This window comes from Petaurus breviceps, unplaced genomic scaffold (genome assembly GCF_028583685.1).
Source record: "Petaurus breviceps papuanus isolate PSGF00001 unplaced genomic scaffold, PetGlider_PUasm1.0 38, whole genome shotgun sequence".
NCBI classification, from domain to species: domain Eukaryota; kingdom Metazoa; phylum Chordata; class Mammalia; order Diprotodontia; family Petauridae; genus Petaurus; species Petaurus breviceps.
In genome coordinates this window covers 13,033,154-13,050,121 of record NW_027186304.1, presented here as the reverse complement: position 1 = coordinate 13,050,121, position 16,968 = coordinate 13,033,154, and the positions used below count along the sequence as shown (strand labels likewise).

The 16,968-nt window shown below is 37.5% G+C and overlaps 1 protein-coding gene and 1 non-coding gene across 4 annotated transcripts in view; both read right to left on the bottom strand.

Annotated features, from left to right (window-relative positions):
- Positions 1–16,968, bottom strand: part of CDH19 (cadherin 19) — a 156,437-nt gene that overhangs the window by 105,848 nt on the left and 33,621 nt on the right. The gene's annotated exons all lie outside the window — the stretch shown is intronic.
- LOC138170763 (U6atac minor spliceosomal RNA) lies at positions 12,976–13,102 on the bottom strand. The gene has a single exon (XR_011170739.1). It is a non-coding gene; the product is annotated as a U6atac minor spliceosomal RNA (small nuclear RNA).

Here is a 16,968-nt window from a genome sequence, read left to right as displayed (position 1 = left end):
ATAGCTAACATGTAGGTATAGATTTGTTAAAAGAATCAGATCATCTACTATATGATTCTGTTAATGCAAATGGTCAATGTATAAAATATTTAGAATACATCTGTGTATATGTGTGTACATGCACACATATACACAGAAATCTGCACTGCACTGTAGCTCATAGGATTATATTATTTAGACCTCGAAAGAAACTTTGAGAACATTGTTTCAATCCCTTCATTTTACAGATGAAAACTCTGCATTAAATAAATGTTGTTACTTGCCTAGTAGCTATGTGGTATTGTGGATATAGACATAGAGTCAGGAAGACTTGAATTCCCATTCTGCTTCCAAAACTTCTGTTTGTGTGACTCTGGGTAAGCACATTTGGTCTCAGTTTCCTTATCTATGAAATGGAGATAATGACATCATCTGCCTCCCAGGATTTCTGAGATCAACTGAGATAGCAAAAGCCAAGCAGTTTGCAAAATTTCAGGCACTACAGAAATACTAGTTACTATTTTTTTAATCAGAGGCACAAAGATGTTAAACAGCAGATTCAAGAATCAAAATCAGGTTCTCCAATTCTAATGAATTAACATAGTATACAACTTCTTAAACCAAAATTGTAAGTCACTCAAGGAATAATGGAGAAATTTTCTCTTTTTTTAAAAATTTTTCAGTTTACATCATTCATTTCCACAAGATTTTGAGCTATAAATTTTCTCCCCAATTTTCCCTAGCCACCACCCCCAAAACACCATCCTAATGAATATCCCCTCCCCCTATCTTCTCTCTCCCAAATCTTCCCCCATTCGCCCTTCAACTTTCCAGTAGGGCACGGTGGATCTCTGTGCCCCAGTGCGTGTATATCTCATTTCCCAGCTACATGTAAAATAATAATAATAATAATAATGTGTACATATATTTTTAAATATTTTATTTTAAAACTTTGCATTACAGATTCTTTCCCTTCCTCCCTTGTCACCCACACTCACTGGGAAGATAAGCAATTCAAAATAGGTTGTACATGTGTAGCTATGCAAAACATTTCCATAGTGGATATATTGTAAAAGACTGACCATATTTCCCACCATCCTATCACAACCCCACCTGCTCTACCCTCTACCTGATCCTGTCCCTCTTCAAAAGTGGGTGCTTCCAACTTCCCTCCCACACAGCCTGCCCTCCCATCCATCATCCCCCCATTCCTCCCCTTCCTTTGTACTCTCCTATAGGGTGAGATACCCTACCCAGTGTGTATGCCATTCCTTCCCCAAGGCAAATTCAATGAGAACAAGGTTGACTCACTCCCTTTTGCCCTCCTGTTCTTCCCCTCCATTGAAACAATTTTCCCTTACCTCTTCTATATGGGACAATTTATCCCATTTTGTCTCTCCCCATCTCTTCCCACTATATTCCTCTCTCACCTCTTAATTTCACCTTTAAAGTATCATCCCTTCTTATGCAAATGGTCCTTTGCCTTCTGTCTATGTATACCTGTAGACATATATACACACACTCACATATGTATTTATATGCCCACATACACTCCTATATAGGCATATATATGTATTTATACATATACACACACACATACACACACACACACACATATATATATATATATAAATTTATGTATACACACATTTCTATTCCCTCCAACTATTCTCATACTGAGAAAAGTTTCATAAGTTACATTTATCACTTTTCTATGTAGGAATTTAAGTAGTTCAACTTTGATAAGTTCCTTATGATTTCCCTGTTTACCTTCTCAAGCTTCTCTTGCTTCTTGTATCTGAATGTCAAATTTTCTATTCAACTCTTTTTTTTCTTAAGAAAATGGGTCAGAGGGTAACATGGTAAAGGCTAGGAGTTTGGAATATCCTAAGAAATTATGTTTTTGTGAGACTGTTTTTCCAGTATCTCTTTTTCCTTTATTATGATGTAGCCTTTGACTCTTTTCTCTCAGGCAATATGGCCAAGACTATTTTTAAGTGTATATTCAAAGTGTAACCTCCACACCATTATCTTGGTCATACTCTAGGTAATAATAATCATCATCATATACATATAGGGTTTTGAGGTTTATTAAGAATAATATTTTAAGACAAAAAATATAATATGTTTTCTAAATCAGGAAATGGAGGCTGAAGGATTAAATGATTTATCAGAGACACCAAGACAGTAAGCGTTATAGCTAGGATTCTAGACTACTATTGATAAGAATATCATGTTATCAATATACCTTAGTGACCTCAGTGTTTAATGGTATGGCATTTACCAAACAGAAGGTAAAATTTTTGTCTACTTCAGCTGCCCCTTATTAAAGTGTAATGCTAAGAAGTATATATGCCTGAACTAAACTCCTACAGATTTTATTGCCTAAACTCTTATGGTAGCCCTAGCCATGATTAAAATATTCAATTGGACTTGCCAATAATATTTCCAGAGATTGTTTTGTTTTTCCTTTCCAGCAAGAATAGTACAAGAAATATAGAAACATGCAGTTACAATACATCCTTGCTTATTATCTATATACATATTGTCCATTATGTAAAATTCTCTCTACTTCTCAGCAACCATTCTAATCTAAAATAACTCCTATGAGACTCAAAATGTCCTTTCCTTTCTTGAAACAGATAAAATTAGTGATATTTTTCTTTTTCTTTTATTAAGGAGATAGTGGAACCACAAATTCTGTGTACCCCATGTTTTAACTTAAATTCTATCACTTTATTTGATGTTCACGATTTAGACTGCAAAAAGAAAACGGGATAGGTCATACTGATAGGTGTCTGCACGCATCTTGGTTCTGTACTCATTGCAAATGCAGAAGATTTTGTTGGTTATTACTGTCCTTGTGATGGGGCAAAATGTGATGCATATGGCAGAATCAGAAAAAGGCCAGTACCACTCAACCTTGAGATTACAGTGTATGAATCTACCAGTGATGAACTAGTCATTGTTGGTTAAAGTACTGGACTCATATCATAAGTTTATTGATTGATGTTGACTCATATCATCAATTTTTTCATGTAAATTCAGCAGAGTTCTTGAGAGATATTCTAATATACTTCAAATTGGTGTGAGAGATTTAACTATTTCTGATAGCATATTGGAACACATTGATCTGAATTAAATACTGAATATTTTCAAGTGTTTGTTTTTAATAAAATATTGTTCTATCAAAAAAATCACTGGCACATATTTCTGTGATGGAGAGCTTAGATACAATATTTGACTAGACTATCCTTCTGTAAGATCTATCTCATCTCCCTGGTGAGATGTTCCAGGAGTTGTGAAGGGGTCCTGGTCTTCTGTTTTGCATTCTCTTGCTCAGTACTGATTCCAGATTCTACAAAGCCACCAGGAATAAGATTCCTTCAGGTAATAGAGTAACAACTGATACTCATGTAAAAACTTTCTCATATGATAAAAAAGGATAATTTAAAATGATAACTAACATTTAGATACTGCCTACTATATGCCAGACAATATACTTATGACCTTACTTGATTCTCGCATTAACCCTAGGAGGTAGGTGTTATTATTATCCCCATCTTAGTGATGAGGAAACTGAAGGAAACAGATGTGAACTTTCCCAGGGTTACACGAGTTTGAACTCAGGCTATCTTGACTCCAAGCCTAGCACTCTATACACTGTGGTACCTAGCTGTCTCTAATAATAGCACCAGTCTCCCAGGGTTATTGTGAGGATTAAATTAAATACAATGTGTCATGCACTTTGTAAACCTTAATGCTTTTAGATGCTGGATGTTTATATTATTTTTATTACAATTATCATTGTAAAAAATAATAAACCATCATCACTGTAGTTATTACATTATCCTAGTGTGAGATCCCTTTAATTATATTACAGGTTTTACTGAATCTTGAACACAAAAAAACTGGCAGGTAAAGCTAGGTTTTCTAGACAACATACTGAAACCTATTAAATATTTTCACATCACAAATATATGTGCACACAGACAGACAGACATGCACACATGCACACACACACATATATGTATATGTATGTGCCATAGTTGTAGCCAATAAGAGTGGAGATATTTGCTATAGAGAACTGTTCTTCACACCTCAAGAAACATTGATGTTTATAGTCAGCTGTGAAATAGTTATAGTCAGCTGTGAAATCCTAAAATAATTAATACATATGTCTACATATGTATATGTCTGTGTTATCTTATGCACACATATAAGGGTATACTGTAATGTAATGCCAAGGAAAGTCAACTTCCCAAGGTTCAAAATACCAGCATAGGTGCTCTCCATTTTATTCAGTGACAAATTAAGTACAGAGAAGATCAAAATATGACATCATTCAAAATACAGCATTTACTAAGCGTGATTGAATAATGTCCAAGTACTCCCCCACCCCAGGACCTTACATTCATTCAATCAATTACAAAGTCCCTATTCTAAATACTACTCCACCCCTAGGCTGTACCTTCATTTAGTCCATCACAAAAGGCCTCTTCTCAAATGGAGATTACTTTCCAATCATAAGTAAAGTACATTCATTTGTTCAATCATAGAACACAAAAAGGTCAAAAGTTCCCCACCCCTGGATCACTATTGAATCTACCCCAGAGTTACAACAAGTTTAAGCGCAGCACTTAATACCCAAATGGAGGTCTTTTCTTCATCTTGACACAAGGCAAGTTCTCAGCAATCTTTTTCCTGGGGAGAAAAGGTTAGCAAGGCCACAAGATACATTGCCAGTCTCTTCATTAATTCATTCTCTGTCGACAAAACAGTCCTAGGACCCCTGAAAACATTAGCAAAACCCTCATCCAGGATTTCTGTAAGCATACAACAAGAAAATCCTTCTTCAGGGCTTTGGAACCAACAGCAAGGTTTCAGAACCTCTGCAACAACAGCACTGTCCTTCACCAGTGGACAGTATTCACTCTCTGTCCGCAGGACAGTCTCAAGAGCTCTGAACCAACAGAAAGGTTCCCAGACTTCTGCAACAACAGGATTTCCCTTCACCAGTGGACAAATCTGGCAAAACAACATCAAAACAGACAGACAAAGTACCAGCAAAACAGCCATGTCTCCTCAGTCCTTGGCAGCTCTGGGTGGCAGGTCTCAAAAGTCCTGGGCAATTCAAAGTGGCCCTCAGAAATTCTCTCAGTCTCTCTCTGCCTCCAAAGGTGCTGCTTCCAAAAAGTTCTTCTGCCTCTCTCTTGTGTCTCTACAAATCTATGTCACCAGCTACTCCCAGTTCAGCACTCTCTTTTCACGTCAACAAGTCCATCCCACAAGTGGGATTCACAAGCTCTGGGTTTTAACACAATCAAACCAAAAACCAAGCCAATACAGGGGAAACTTTAAATTACATTACTATTATATATACATATATTTACATAGAACAACATATATATTCACATAATTTAATGCATATACTTTATGTAAACTATGCACCATATACACATGCAAATCTGTAGTAATACAATTTCAGAATTTTGTGGGGGAAAGAAAACACGGAAAAAAGTTAACTAATGTATATTTTAAACTTTTATCTATTAAGAAAGTTTATTATATGTAGTAATAATAAATATTTTTTACAAATATAGAATACATAAATTTTTTTAACAAACTTCAACTATTAATCATTTATAACATGATTCTACTTTTTTGTAGAAAAGTTTTGAAGCCTTTCATTATTAGAAAAAAACTTTATAACCTTGGTATCACATTGTTATATTTTTTTATTTGACATGCAGGAAGAAAAATAATAAAGAGTGCTGAAGACTCTTGATAGCATAACTAAGACTAATTTGTTTTCCCGAATTTGAAATTAAACCCTATTCTTGTGTTGAATATAAAACCTCATGGAATATCTTTGCATCAGCTGCTTAGGATACATCGTCCCCAATGTACATGTACAACACATTTTTCAATTGCCTAGAAAATCATTACTTTTTTTCAGGCATAGCTAAGTGACTATGACAAATAAACACTGTCATGGTTGAAGTAATACATGATATTGCATGGCCATATATAGGTTGAAAATGATCCAGTGTGACTTGAAACAATTGTTTTCAAAAAAGACTAATTATGATTTAAGGGATGAGGAATATTATAATCTGCGGACATGTACAGATTGAAACTGAATCTAATGAGAAAATTTCTTCTCTATGACCTCTTCTTGGCTATATAAAGATAATTATTCCATCTGTGAAAACTTATCAAAATATAACGTATTCTGGAGAGCTTTTGGGAAGCAAAATTGTGTCATTCAGTTGTACCCATCTTCTCACTGTGAATAGCAGATGGCAAATAAGAGAATGACTAGACCTCCAGAGGGAATATTGCCAATCAATAGCACCAATTGCACATCATGTGACATAGCACGTGATATTCATGGTTTTCTATAAATAGAGAAGGGCACCCAGGGAAAACTAATACAATTACCATCAAAATTTATACTAGACAAAGCTCCTGCTTATAAATTCAAGGCACATTACTGGTTCATCACTTCAGCAGAAGAATGGAAAATTAAAAAAAAATAACCCCCAAAGAACATACTTAGAAGTCCTAGTTTGTTGGCTCTAATAAGTATGTGAAAACAAACCAAAAAGTCAATTCATGTCTTTGTAACTGAAAATAGCTTAATACAATGGATATTTTTATATTTCATTCACATGGCTTCTGCCAAAATTAGGGAGTAAGAGGGGAGAGATAAAGCATTAAACACACACACACACACGCACACACACACGCACACATACAAACACACACAACCTCTGGATAATTTTGTCAACAGGACACATCAATAATGTAACATTTATCTGAATTCTAGATCTTTTTTCACCAGCAAATGACTTGGTTCTTGTCATCTTTCTCCTGATGTTCAGTTTATGTGTGAGTAACAAAGGAAATACTAGATATTAATTGCTCAGTACGTGGACATACAAAGTCTTGCACTGTCACTGCTTATTGTGTGCCTCACTTTAGACTTTGACTATGAGTAGTTAGCTTTATCCTTTCTTTCCCCCACGATTTGTTTTACTCATGTAAATTTAGTCCTAGAATAATAGGACATTGGCTGTATGTGGTGTATTAGAAAGAACAGAAAAATTAGGCTAGGTCTAGGAGCAAATTCAGGCTCTGGTATCTGTCAGCTTTGTGACCCCAGGCAAGAAATTTAACCTCTCTGGTCCTCAGGTTTCTCATTCAAAAAAAGGGCATATCTGCATATATTGTGCAAGGAAAACAAAGTAATTAAAATGTTCTGCTTTTTCTTGACCTGGAAATTTATTGTTGTATACCCAGTGTTCATCCTTCCATCTTTTGGATCATCCATCTTATTGTTGCCAATATTCTAGATATGAGGTACAGCTAGGTGGCACAGTGAATAGAGCACTGGCCCTGGAGTTAGGAGGACTCGAGTTAAAATCCAGCCTCAGACACTTAAAACACACAAAAAGTAGCCATGTGACCTTAGCAACTCACTTAACCCCAATTGCCCTCCAAAAAGCAAAATAAAAACAATTCTAGATATGAAATTTTATCTTTGCAGGCTACCTTGTGGTTAGATTTTTACACACACTCTCTCCCTCTCTCTAGCAAGTATAATGGAGTATTATGAAAAAATTTTAGACAGCAAATTGGACAAAGAATCAGTATTAGAATAAGGAAGATCTTCATTCAAATACCTTCTATAACAAATATTGTTTATGTGACCTGGACAAGGTCACAACCTCTCAGTGACCCAGGCAATTTTCTAAGACTTGAGCAATAGTTGCTGCTGTACATTGGTAAAAGGAGATTCTCCCTAAGAATTTCACTACAACAATGAAGTCCCTCAATATGGCCAAACACAAACAATATATTACAATTGTCTTATAATAAAACTAAAATCTGTAATTAGAATTTAGCAATAGATTATTTAAATATTTAATGCAGTTGAATGACAGGAGATATTTTGTATTTGCCTCCTTAACTTCTTTCTTGTTTATTTTGAGGTTAGATTCATCAAGTTTATAGAGGGGGAGATTAAGGTTCCCCACTAGTATAGTTTTGCTATCTATTTCTTCCTTTAATTCCCTTAATTTCTCCTCTAGGAATTTGAATGCTATACCCCTTGGTGCATATATGTTAAGTAATAATATTGCTTCATTCTCAATGGTGCCTTTTAGCAGGATGTAGTTTCCTTCCTTATTTCTTTTAATTAGATCTATTTTTTTCTTTATCTGAGATAAGGATTGCTATCTTTTTTTTTTTTTACTTTCGGTGAAGCATAATATACTCTACTCCAGTCTTTTACCTTTACACTGTGTGTACCCCCTTGTTTCAAATGTGTTTCTTGTAGATAGTATATTGTAGGATTATGGTTTTTAATCCACTCTGCTATCCACCTCTGTTTTATGGGAGAGTTCATCCCATTCACATTCACAGTAATTATTACTTTCTGTCTGTCCCTGCATCCTATTGCCTTCCATGTTTATGTTTTTGTTTCTTCCTTCTCCCTTCCACTCCATAAAGGTTTTCCTTCGGACCACCTCATACCTCAGTATTCCCTCCATCACCACCCCTTCTTTACATACCTTTTCTCCTTACTACCATTTCCCTCCCTTTTAACCCCCCCTTTCTTATCCCCACTTACCCATCCTACTGCCTATAGGGCACAATGGATTTTTGTACTTATCGGAGTAAGTTATTCCCTCTTTGACCCCAAACCAATGAGAGTAAATTTCATACAGTGCTCCTCTCCCTCCCTCCTTTCCCTCTATTATAATGAGTTTTTGTGTCTTTTCATGTTGCAGTCTTAACTGATTATGTTGCTCCCTCTTTGAGCCATAATCAATGAAAATAATGTTCAAACAATGATCATCTTCCTCTCTCCTTCCCCTCTACCATAGTATGTTTTTATGCCTCTTCATATGGCATAATTCACCTTTTTCTGCCTCATCATTTCCTTTTCTCCCACTACAACCTCTTTTTACCCATTAATAAGTTCTTTTTTATCATTAGATTAGTTCATTTATACCCACACCATCTATCTATCTATCTATCCATCTATCTATCTATCTATCTATCTATCTATCTATCTATCTATCTATCTATATCTACATTTTAAAGGTCATAATAATCATATAAATTTCAATATTGACAGGCATTAGCTTCTCATATAGGTATGTAAACAGTTTGCTCTTATTGTACCCCAAGTTATGTGCATGTGTGCATGAGTGTGCATGTGTGTGTGTATGTGAGTGTGTGTTTTCCTTGTTTACCTTTTTATGTCTTTCTTGAGTCTTGTAATTGGAGATCAAATTTTCCATTGAGCTTTGGATTTTTCATCAGGAAATTCTAGAAGTCCCTTATTTCATGAAATGACCATCTCCTTGCCTGAAAGATTATGCTCAGTGTTGCTGGGTAGTTTCAGTCCTAGCTCTTTTGCCTTACAAAATATCAAATTCCAACCCCTCCTATCTTTTAATGTAGAAGCTGCTAGGTCCTGTGTAATGCTGACTGTAGTTACACAATATTTGAATTGTTTCTTTTTTACTGCTTGCAGTATTTTCTCCTTAATCTTGTAATTCTGGAATTTGGCTACTATATTTCTTGGAGTTTTCATTTGGGATCTCTTTCAACAGGAGTCCAGTGAATTATTTAGATAACTATTTTACCTTCTGATTCTAGGACTTCAGGGCAGTTTTCTTTGACAAGCTCTTGGAGGATGCTCTCCAGGCAGGTTTTTTTCATCATGGCTTTCTGGTAGACAAATAATTCTCAGGTTATCTCTCCTGGATCTGTACTCCAGGTCAGTTGTTATTCCAGTGAAGTATTGTACACGTTCTTCTAATTTTTCAATCTTCATGTTTTCCTTGATTGACTCTTGGTGCATTATAAAGTCCTGACCTTCCATTTGATTTATCTCAATTTTTAGTGAATTATTTTTCTCAGTTAGTTTTTGAAGGTCCTTTTTTAGATTTTGAACCTCCTGTCCCAGTTCACAAATTTTACCTTTTAAGCATTTGTTTTCTTCAGTGAGACTTTTTTCCAGTTTGGTCACTTTAGATTTAAATTTATCTTTCACCTATCTAATTTGGCTTTAAAAATCTTTCTTGAGCTCTTCCAAGAATGCTTTTTGGGCTTGAGATAAGATCATATTTCCTTCTGTAGTCTCAGGTGTGAGTATAGAGTCCATGTTGTCCTCTGTATTTGATCATTCTTTTTTTTTTTTTAAAGCAATTGGGGTTAAGTAACTTGCTCAAGGTTACAGGGCCAGGTATTTCTGGGTGTGGTGCTAAGTATCTGAGCCCAGATTCGATCCCCAGGTTATCCCGACACTGGGGCTGCTGCTCTTACTCATTGAGCCACCTGGCCACCCCTAAGCAATTGGGGTTAAGTAACTTGCTCAAGGTTACATGGCCAGGTGTTTCTGGGTGGGTGCTAAGTGTCTGAGCCTGGATTCGATCCCCAGATCATCCCGATCCTGGGGCCAGTGCTCTTACTCGCTGTGCTACCTGGCCACCCCTGTATTTGATCATTCTTTCTCGCTATAATAAGCTCTGGTCAATTTTCTTGCCTTTTCCTTCTTCTTCTCAGCTTCCTTCCTTCCTATTGTGTTTTCCTATTTCCTAATTTCTCAGGCTGGGAGCTAAGTGCCTGTTTGTTGACTTTTTGTGCTGTAGCCTCTGGGTGTCTAGACTGAGACTAAGGCCAGGATTCTTAGTGTTTCCAATGAGTTAACCTGAAGCTCACAGAGTAACTTGTCAGGGAGGGGTGGTCTGGCCACTTCAGATTTCTGCCTCTATATCCATGGGCTACAGCTCAGGCAGCTGGTGGCTGGCATCATTGGTTTCTTCAGAGTCCCCTGGTGGTGCTAAGGTCCTCCTGGGCTTGTTTTATTAGCCCTTACTGGCTCCACCACCCTGGGGTTTGGGAGCTCTTGCTGGTCATATGAGGTGGGGACCTTTCCCACCTTGTTGGGACCCCTCCTACCCTTCACTTCAGAATCCTACTTCTCTACTACTCTTACCTCTTTCTCCTTGGTTCCTAAGGCTGTTTTCACTATTTCAGGATTTTACTCTGGGTGGGACATTTATCTCTGGGTGGGACATTTATCTGTGGGTTTTCTAGGTCAGGGAGGGGGAATCAGAGCAGCTAGAGTTTACTTTGCTTTCTTGGCTTCTGGAAAATCAGGTAGATGGTTTTTAAGCTTCCAAGCTGTGGGCTGATAGCCCCTGGAGAAGCTGCTCTCTCTGCTGTAGGCCCTGAGCTTTCTCTTACCCAGCTCTGACAGATCCTCCCTCCTGTGCTGCCGAGACTGCTGCCAGTTGCCCTTGGGGTGGGTGATTCTGCTGGCTGGGGCTCCTTCTCACTTGGCTCTAGTCTGCTCTCTAGTCCATGCTGGTGCAGCCCCTGTGTGCTCCATGCTCCCCTTGCCCAGACCCATGTGGGCACTTTCCTGGGCTGGATTCTGCCATGCTCCATCTCCCAGTGGATTCTGCCACTCTCAAATCTGTCCAAGTTCACTTTTTAAAGTTTAGTGACAGGATTCATGGAGGAGCTTAGAAAGTTATTTCTTCCATTCTGCCATCTTGGCTCCACCCTTGTTGTTACTATTAAATACATTAACCATACAAAAGTGATAACTCAAAAAGAATGAAAATTCATGTCACTACAAAGTGTATTGGCATACATCTTATCAGTGCCTCCTTAACTCATAATTTTTGGGAGGAAAAACAACAACTATTGGATCATCTTGCTTATAAAATTTCCTTTTCATTGTACTGCTTTTAGGCATAGATATATCAGCTAAATCCAGGTGTGATTTTTCCTTCATTTTTGAAAAGGACCAATGACATGGAGTGATGTCTTAATTCATGTATGAATTGGATTTAAGTGAGGCAGAGTTGCCTCATCAGTCTTACTCTCTCTTCTAGTGTCACAGAAGGCCAAATCAAGGTTACTAGCAGTTATCTGGGATGGGGTCGATGACTTTGACATTGTTGTCTTCAGTGTCTGACCAATTGTAAGCGCTCTATACTGCCTGCTTCAGCTTCCTTCGTGGCCTTTGGAACAACTTGTTCTCGTCTGCTGAATTCCATGACTGGGGTTGGGGGAAGGGGGAAGGTTGGGGAAGACTTCCAGAGGTTGAGGTAGACACACCCCTTCCCCCAACTCAAGAATGTGCTTGAGGTCAGTTGTTTACCCTCAACCTGGTTTGGCCTATCTTCAGAGGCAACTTAACTGGGTGTGGCTGCCTCTTGGAGTCACAGGTAAGAGTTGAGTGCCAGGTAGACAGCAAAGGTGGATGAGCAATTGTAATATTAATGGAAGTTAAAGATCTTCCCCATCCATTAACAGGTCTCATGTGGAGCCCATTAAGGGAAGCTTGATTAGGGGAGGTTTGTTTTGTAGGAATGCCCACACCTTTTGCTAATTTCTAATTAGGTACTGGGTCTAAAGGGTTGTGATGTTCTCTGATTCTGACAAGTCTATATATACTCTAAGATTAGCATTTTGCCTTGGGCTTACTCATTGGAAGAATGTTACTGTGATTTGGTAAGACTCTGGGTAACCTTTAAAGAGCCCCCCCAGCCCTCAACTTTGAAAACCCAAATGTTGGTGCTTCTATTTCTGGTAACTATGTATGTATTGCTATGGTCAGACAGTTGGATCTCTTGATCTGTACTAATTTTTCAGTCAGAAGCCCTGTCTTTTGATTTCAACTATTTTCTATGCTTGAAATTTCTGCTTATAATTTCTGTTTGTATTTTCTCTGAAGTTCAGGGTGCTGACTTTTCCCTAAACTAAATGGATATATATGTTTTATTAAAGTAAGATTGTTGACGCCTTTAAAGTGGCTTTCCTTTAGGAAAGCAGATCAAAGAACCTGTATTAGCAGTCATCCTGAGTACACCAAGTGCAGTTATTGTTACAACAATCCTGGAAAGGGCGTGGTAAGCCCTCACACTAGAGGTTCTAGTTCTCTTTGAATACCCTACATACCCCAAAGCATGGTTAGATGCCATATAGTAGGTAGCAATGCCTTGACTGTATATATGTACTTTAAAAGTCACTAGGACCTCTTTCATCCTTATCAAGGGGAGTGCTAACCTTCTGTCTTTTCATTTAATACAGCTGACCCCAGGAAAATAGTTTTAATGATCAGAGATTTACTGTTCTTTTTCTATGTGTTGCTGCTTGAAGAGATACTGACAAAATAGCCCTATCATACTTTAGAGGTCATGCTTTAAAAGAAGCATAAACAATATAAACATATAAATAAGTTATTAATTTCACTTCATAAATTCATTGAATACATATATATATATATTAGACATCTGCTATTGTCAGTCAAAAAACATTTAGAAAGTTCTTACTATGTGCCAGATACTGTGCTATGTTCTGCAGATACACAAAGAGTCAAAAGACAGTTACTGACCTTAAGGGGCTTGCAATCTAATGGGGTAAAGAACAAGCAAACAGATATGGACAAGCAAGATCTATCTATACAACATAAATAGGAAATAATAGAAGGAAGAGGCTATAAGTAAGAAAGACTGGGAAAAGCTTCTTGTAGAAGGTGGTATTTTAACTGCAAATAAAGGGAAACCAGGGGAACCAGGAGGGGCAGATGGGTAGGAAGTGGATTCTACGCATGAGAGTCACTCAGAAAAATTAATGGAAATGAAGGATGAAGTATCTTGTTTGTGAAACAGTAAGGAGGCCAGTGACATTAGATGAAAAAGTACATCGTAGGGAGCAGGGAGTAGAAAGACTGGGAAGGGGAATGGGGGCTAGGTTATGAAAGACTTTGAAAGTCAAACAGAGGATTTGGTATTTATCTTGGATATGATAGTCACTGGACTAAAAATTTTAAGAAATTGCTTTGGTGGTTCAGTGGAAGATGAACTGAAATGGGGAAAGACTTGTTGCAGGCAGACTCATCAGAAAGCTATTGCACTGGTCCAAGTATGTAGTAAAGAGTTTCTGCACCAGAGTGGTAGTATTATCACAGGGGGAAGTGGGTGACATTGGAGAGATGTAAAGATAAAATTGACAATACTTTGCAATATATTGTATATTAAGTGTGGGAGAGGTAGTGTGGGGTTAAGGATGATGTGAGCCTAAGGGACTGGTAGGACGTAAGCACTATTGACTGAAACAAAGACATCTGGAAGAGAGGAATGGTAAAGAGAGAAGGAAATTGGATTCAGTTTTGGACATGGTAAATTTATTACGACTACTAGTCATCCAGGTCAAGATGTCTGAAAAACAGAGACGTGATACTGGAGGTCAACACAGAGAATAGGGGAAAATAGATTTCAGAATTATCAGCAAAAGAATTTACAAGAGCAGATGAATTCACAAATGAAGTAATACAGTGGGGGAAGAGAAGAGCACCCCAGAGAAAGCTTTGTAGGTCATCCATAGAGGGCAGGAACTTGATGAGAATTCAGCAAAGGAAATTGAGAAGCAATAAAAATCTGACAGAAGAACCAGGAAGGAGTGGTGTCCCAAATACCTCGAGAGAAGAGAATATCAAGAAGAAAATGATAAGTAGTGTCGAAGGCTACATGATGGTCTAAAAGAATGAGGATTGAGGGGGAAAAAAATTGGCAATTGTGAGTTCATTGGTGACTTTGGAGAGAATAGTTTCAGTAGGATGATGAAGCTTGAAGTCAGATTACAAAGGATTAAAAAGGAAGTGAGAGGAGAGTGGAGGTCCCTAATGTAAATGGCCTTTTTAGTAAATTAGCTACAAACATCAGAAAAGAGAGAGAATGGTTGGTGATGGAAAAAGTACCACGTGAGGTATTTTTGAGCATGGGGGAGACAGGGATATTTGTAGAAAACCGAGAAAAGCATCATTCAAAACTTGCTTGGCAGGGTACAACTGGTAATGTGATAAAGGTTCAGAGGGAAAAGAGCCAGTGAAAGTTTAAACTCTATCCCCAAGGGGTCAAGAAGGGGAAAATAGGAGAGACTGGCTAGTGCAGAGGTGATGGCCTAGAAGTTAACTGATGAATGGAGAGATTGATGAGTACTGTTTGTGCAAAGAGTGAAGTTTAGTAATGAAACGCATAAGTATAAAAGCAGTAGATTATGGTCAAATAAGAGAATTTCAGAATTATTAAACAGGGATGTTGAAATTATGGGGGACAGCAAGATCAAGAATATATTTGCTTTTGTGTGTGGTTGAGGTGGAGTAGAAAAGTAGGCCATAAGAAGTGAGTAGACTGAGGAATTTACAGGTAAATATGTCTGAGGAAGAATCAATAGGTGTTCTGAAGTCCTCAAGAATGAGGGCAGGAGTTGGGGAGGAAAGACAAACTGTGAGTCGGGTACAAAACTTATTTAATGAAGAGGAGGAGGGGCCTGGAGGACAGTAGTCAAAAGCTGTTAGGATTTTGATTGATGGAAGATGCAGATTTTATGAAACTCCAAGGAGACGTTGAACAGTAATGGAAGTAGTGGGAGCACTTAGAAGTGACCGCAGGGAGAGAATATTATTCAATATCCCTTGCCTTGATCAATACGCCAAGAGAAATGAGTAAAAGCATGGCCACTACTGGAAAGCTAGCCCAGGGAGACTGTCATCAGAGGGGATCCAGGTTTTAGTGATTAATAGGAGAAGGAAAGAGTGGGTTAGGAAAAGATTTAAGATTAAGGCAAATGTTGCCCATAGACAAGATACTATAGAGGACTTAATAAAAGGAGTAAGATAATAATAGCTTAGGACTTCAGGTTAGGAGAATTAAGGTGGATGGGAAAAGGAATTGGGTGGAAAGGACTGGGAATGGGGTTTGAATGCTGGGTATAATTAGGTGTATGTTAATCATTAAGGAGGTAATACTTTAAGTATCACAGGAAACTAGGGACCTGAAGAATTGGAAATGAGGAAGAAAGACATTCTTGGCATGAGTTATATCCTATGCAAAGGCACAGAGACAGGTAATCTAAAGGCCTACATAGGAAATAGCAAGTAAGACAGTTTGGCTATAATACAAAGGTAAATGAGTGAAAGTAATGTTTGATAATCTGCAAAGATAGACTGGATCCAGGCTTTTTATATATCAAACCTAGGAAATTATATTTGAACCAAGAGGCAACAAGGAGTTACTTTTAGAGGGCTGATTCCCTGTCTCTGTATCTCTGTTTCTGTCTCTCTCTCTCTCTCTCTCTCTCTCCACGTATATGTGTGTGTGTGTGTATGTATGTGTATATATATGTATGTATATACATATATATATATATCACATTTATTATAGAGCATTGCCAATTTGGGTAGATATTGTAGCCTTTTCTTATGGGGAACTTTCAGGAGAGCTGATACTGTGCCCTAATTGTCTTTGTATCAGGTGGAAGGGATTACACTTGTGGGGAGAAGTTATACCTGTGAGTAAAATGGGTTTCTATACTCTGGGTCAAAACAAAATTTGTAAATAAAAGTCAAACACATGCACATTTTAGCCTTATAGCCTAATTTTCTTCTTCAGTCTATGTTCTCAGCAACTAGGACTGTTTATCAGTTCATGACCACATTCTGTGCTTTGTTAATAGTACTCTCTGTTCCTGAAATACCTTCCCACACAATTCTATCTTTTGAATTCTTCCTCATAATTCAAGACAGCCAAAATGTTGTCCTATTTGCAAGTCTTGCTTGCTTCCTTAAGAGTAGTTTTTTTCCTCTTCATCTATTTTCTAGCATCTTGTTTCTATCATTCTTACATAATTACCTTATTCTAGTTTTATTTTAGTCATTTGGGTGTATGCTCCCTCTTTTACTTTACTCTGTTACATAAAGTCCTTTAGACAGGACACATTTCTGTCTCCCTCAACCTGAGCATAATTCTTTACACATGGCAGTAACTAAAGAAATATCTGTGGAATTGAAATTTGTTGAATTCTATAAGTTGGTTAACATCTCCTCTTATCTAATCTCTGAAAATGGAATTCTGCACACTTAATACAAATCAAGATCTTTTTTACATGCATCAT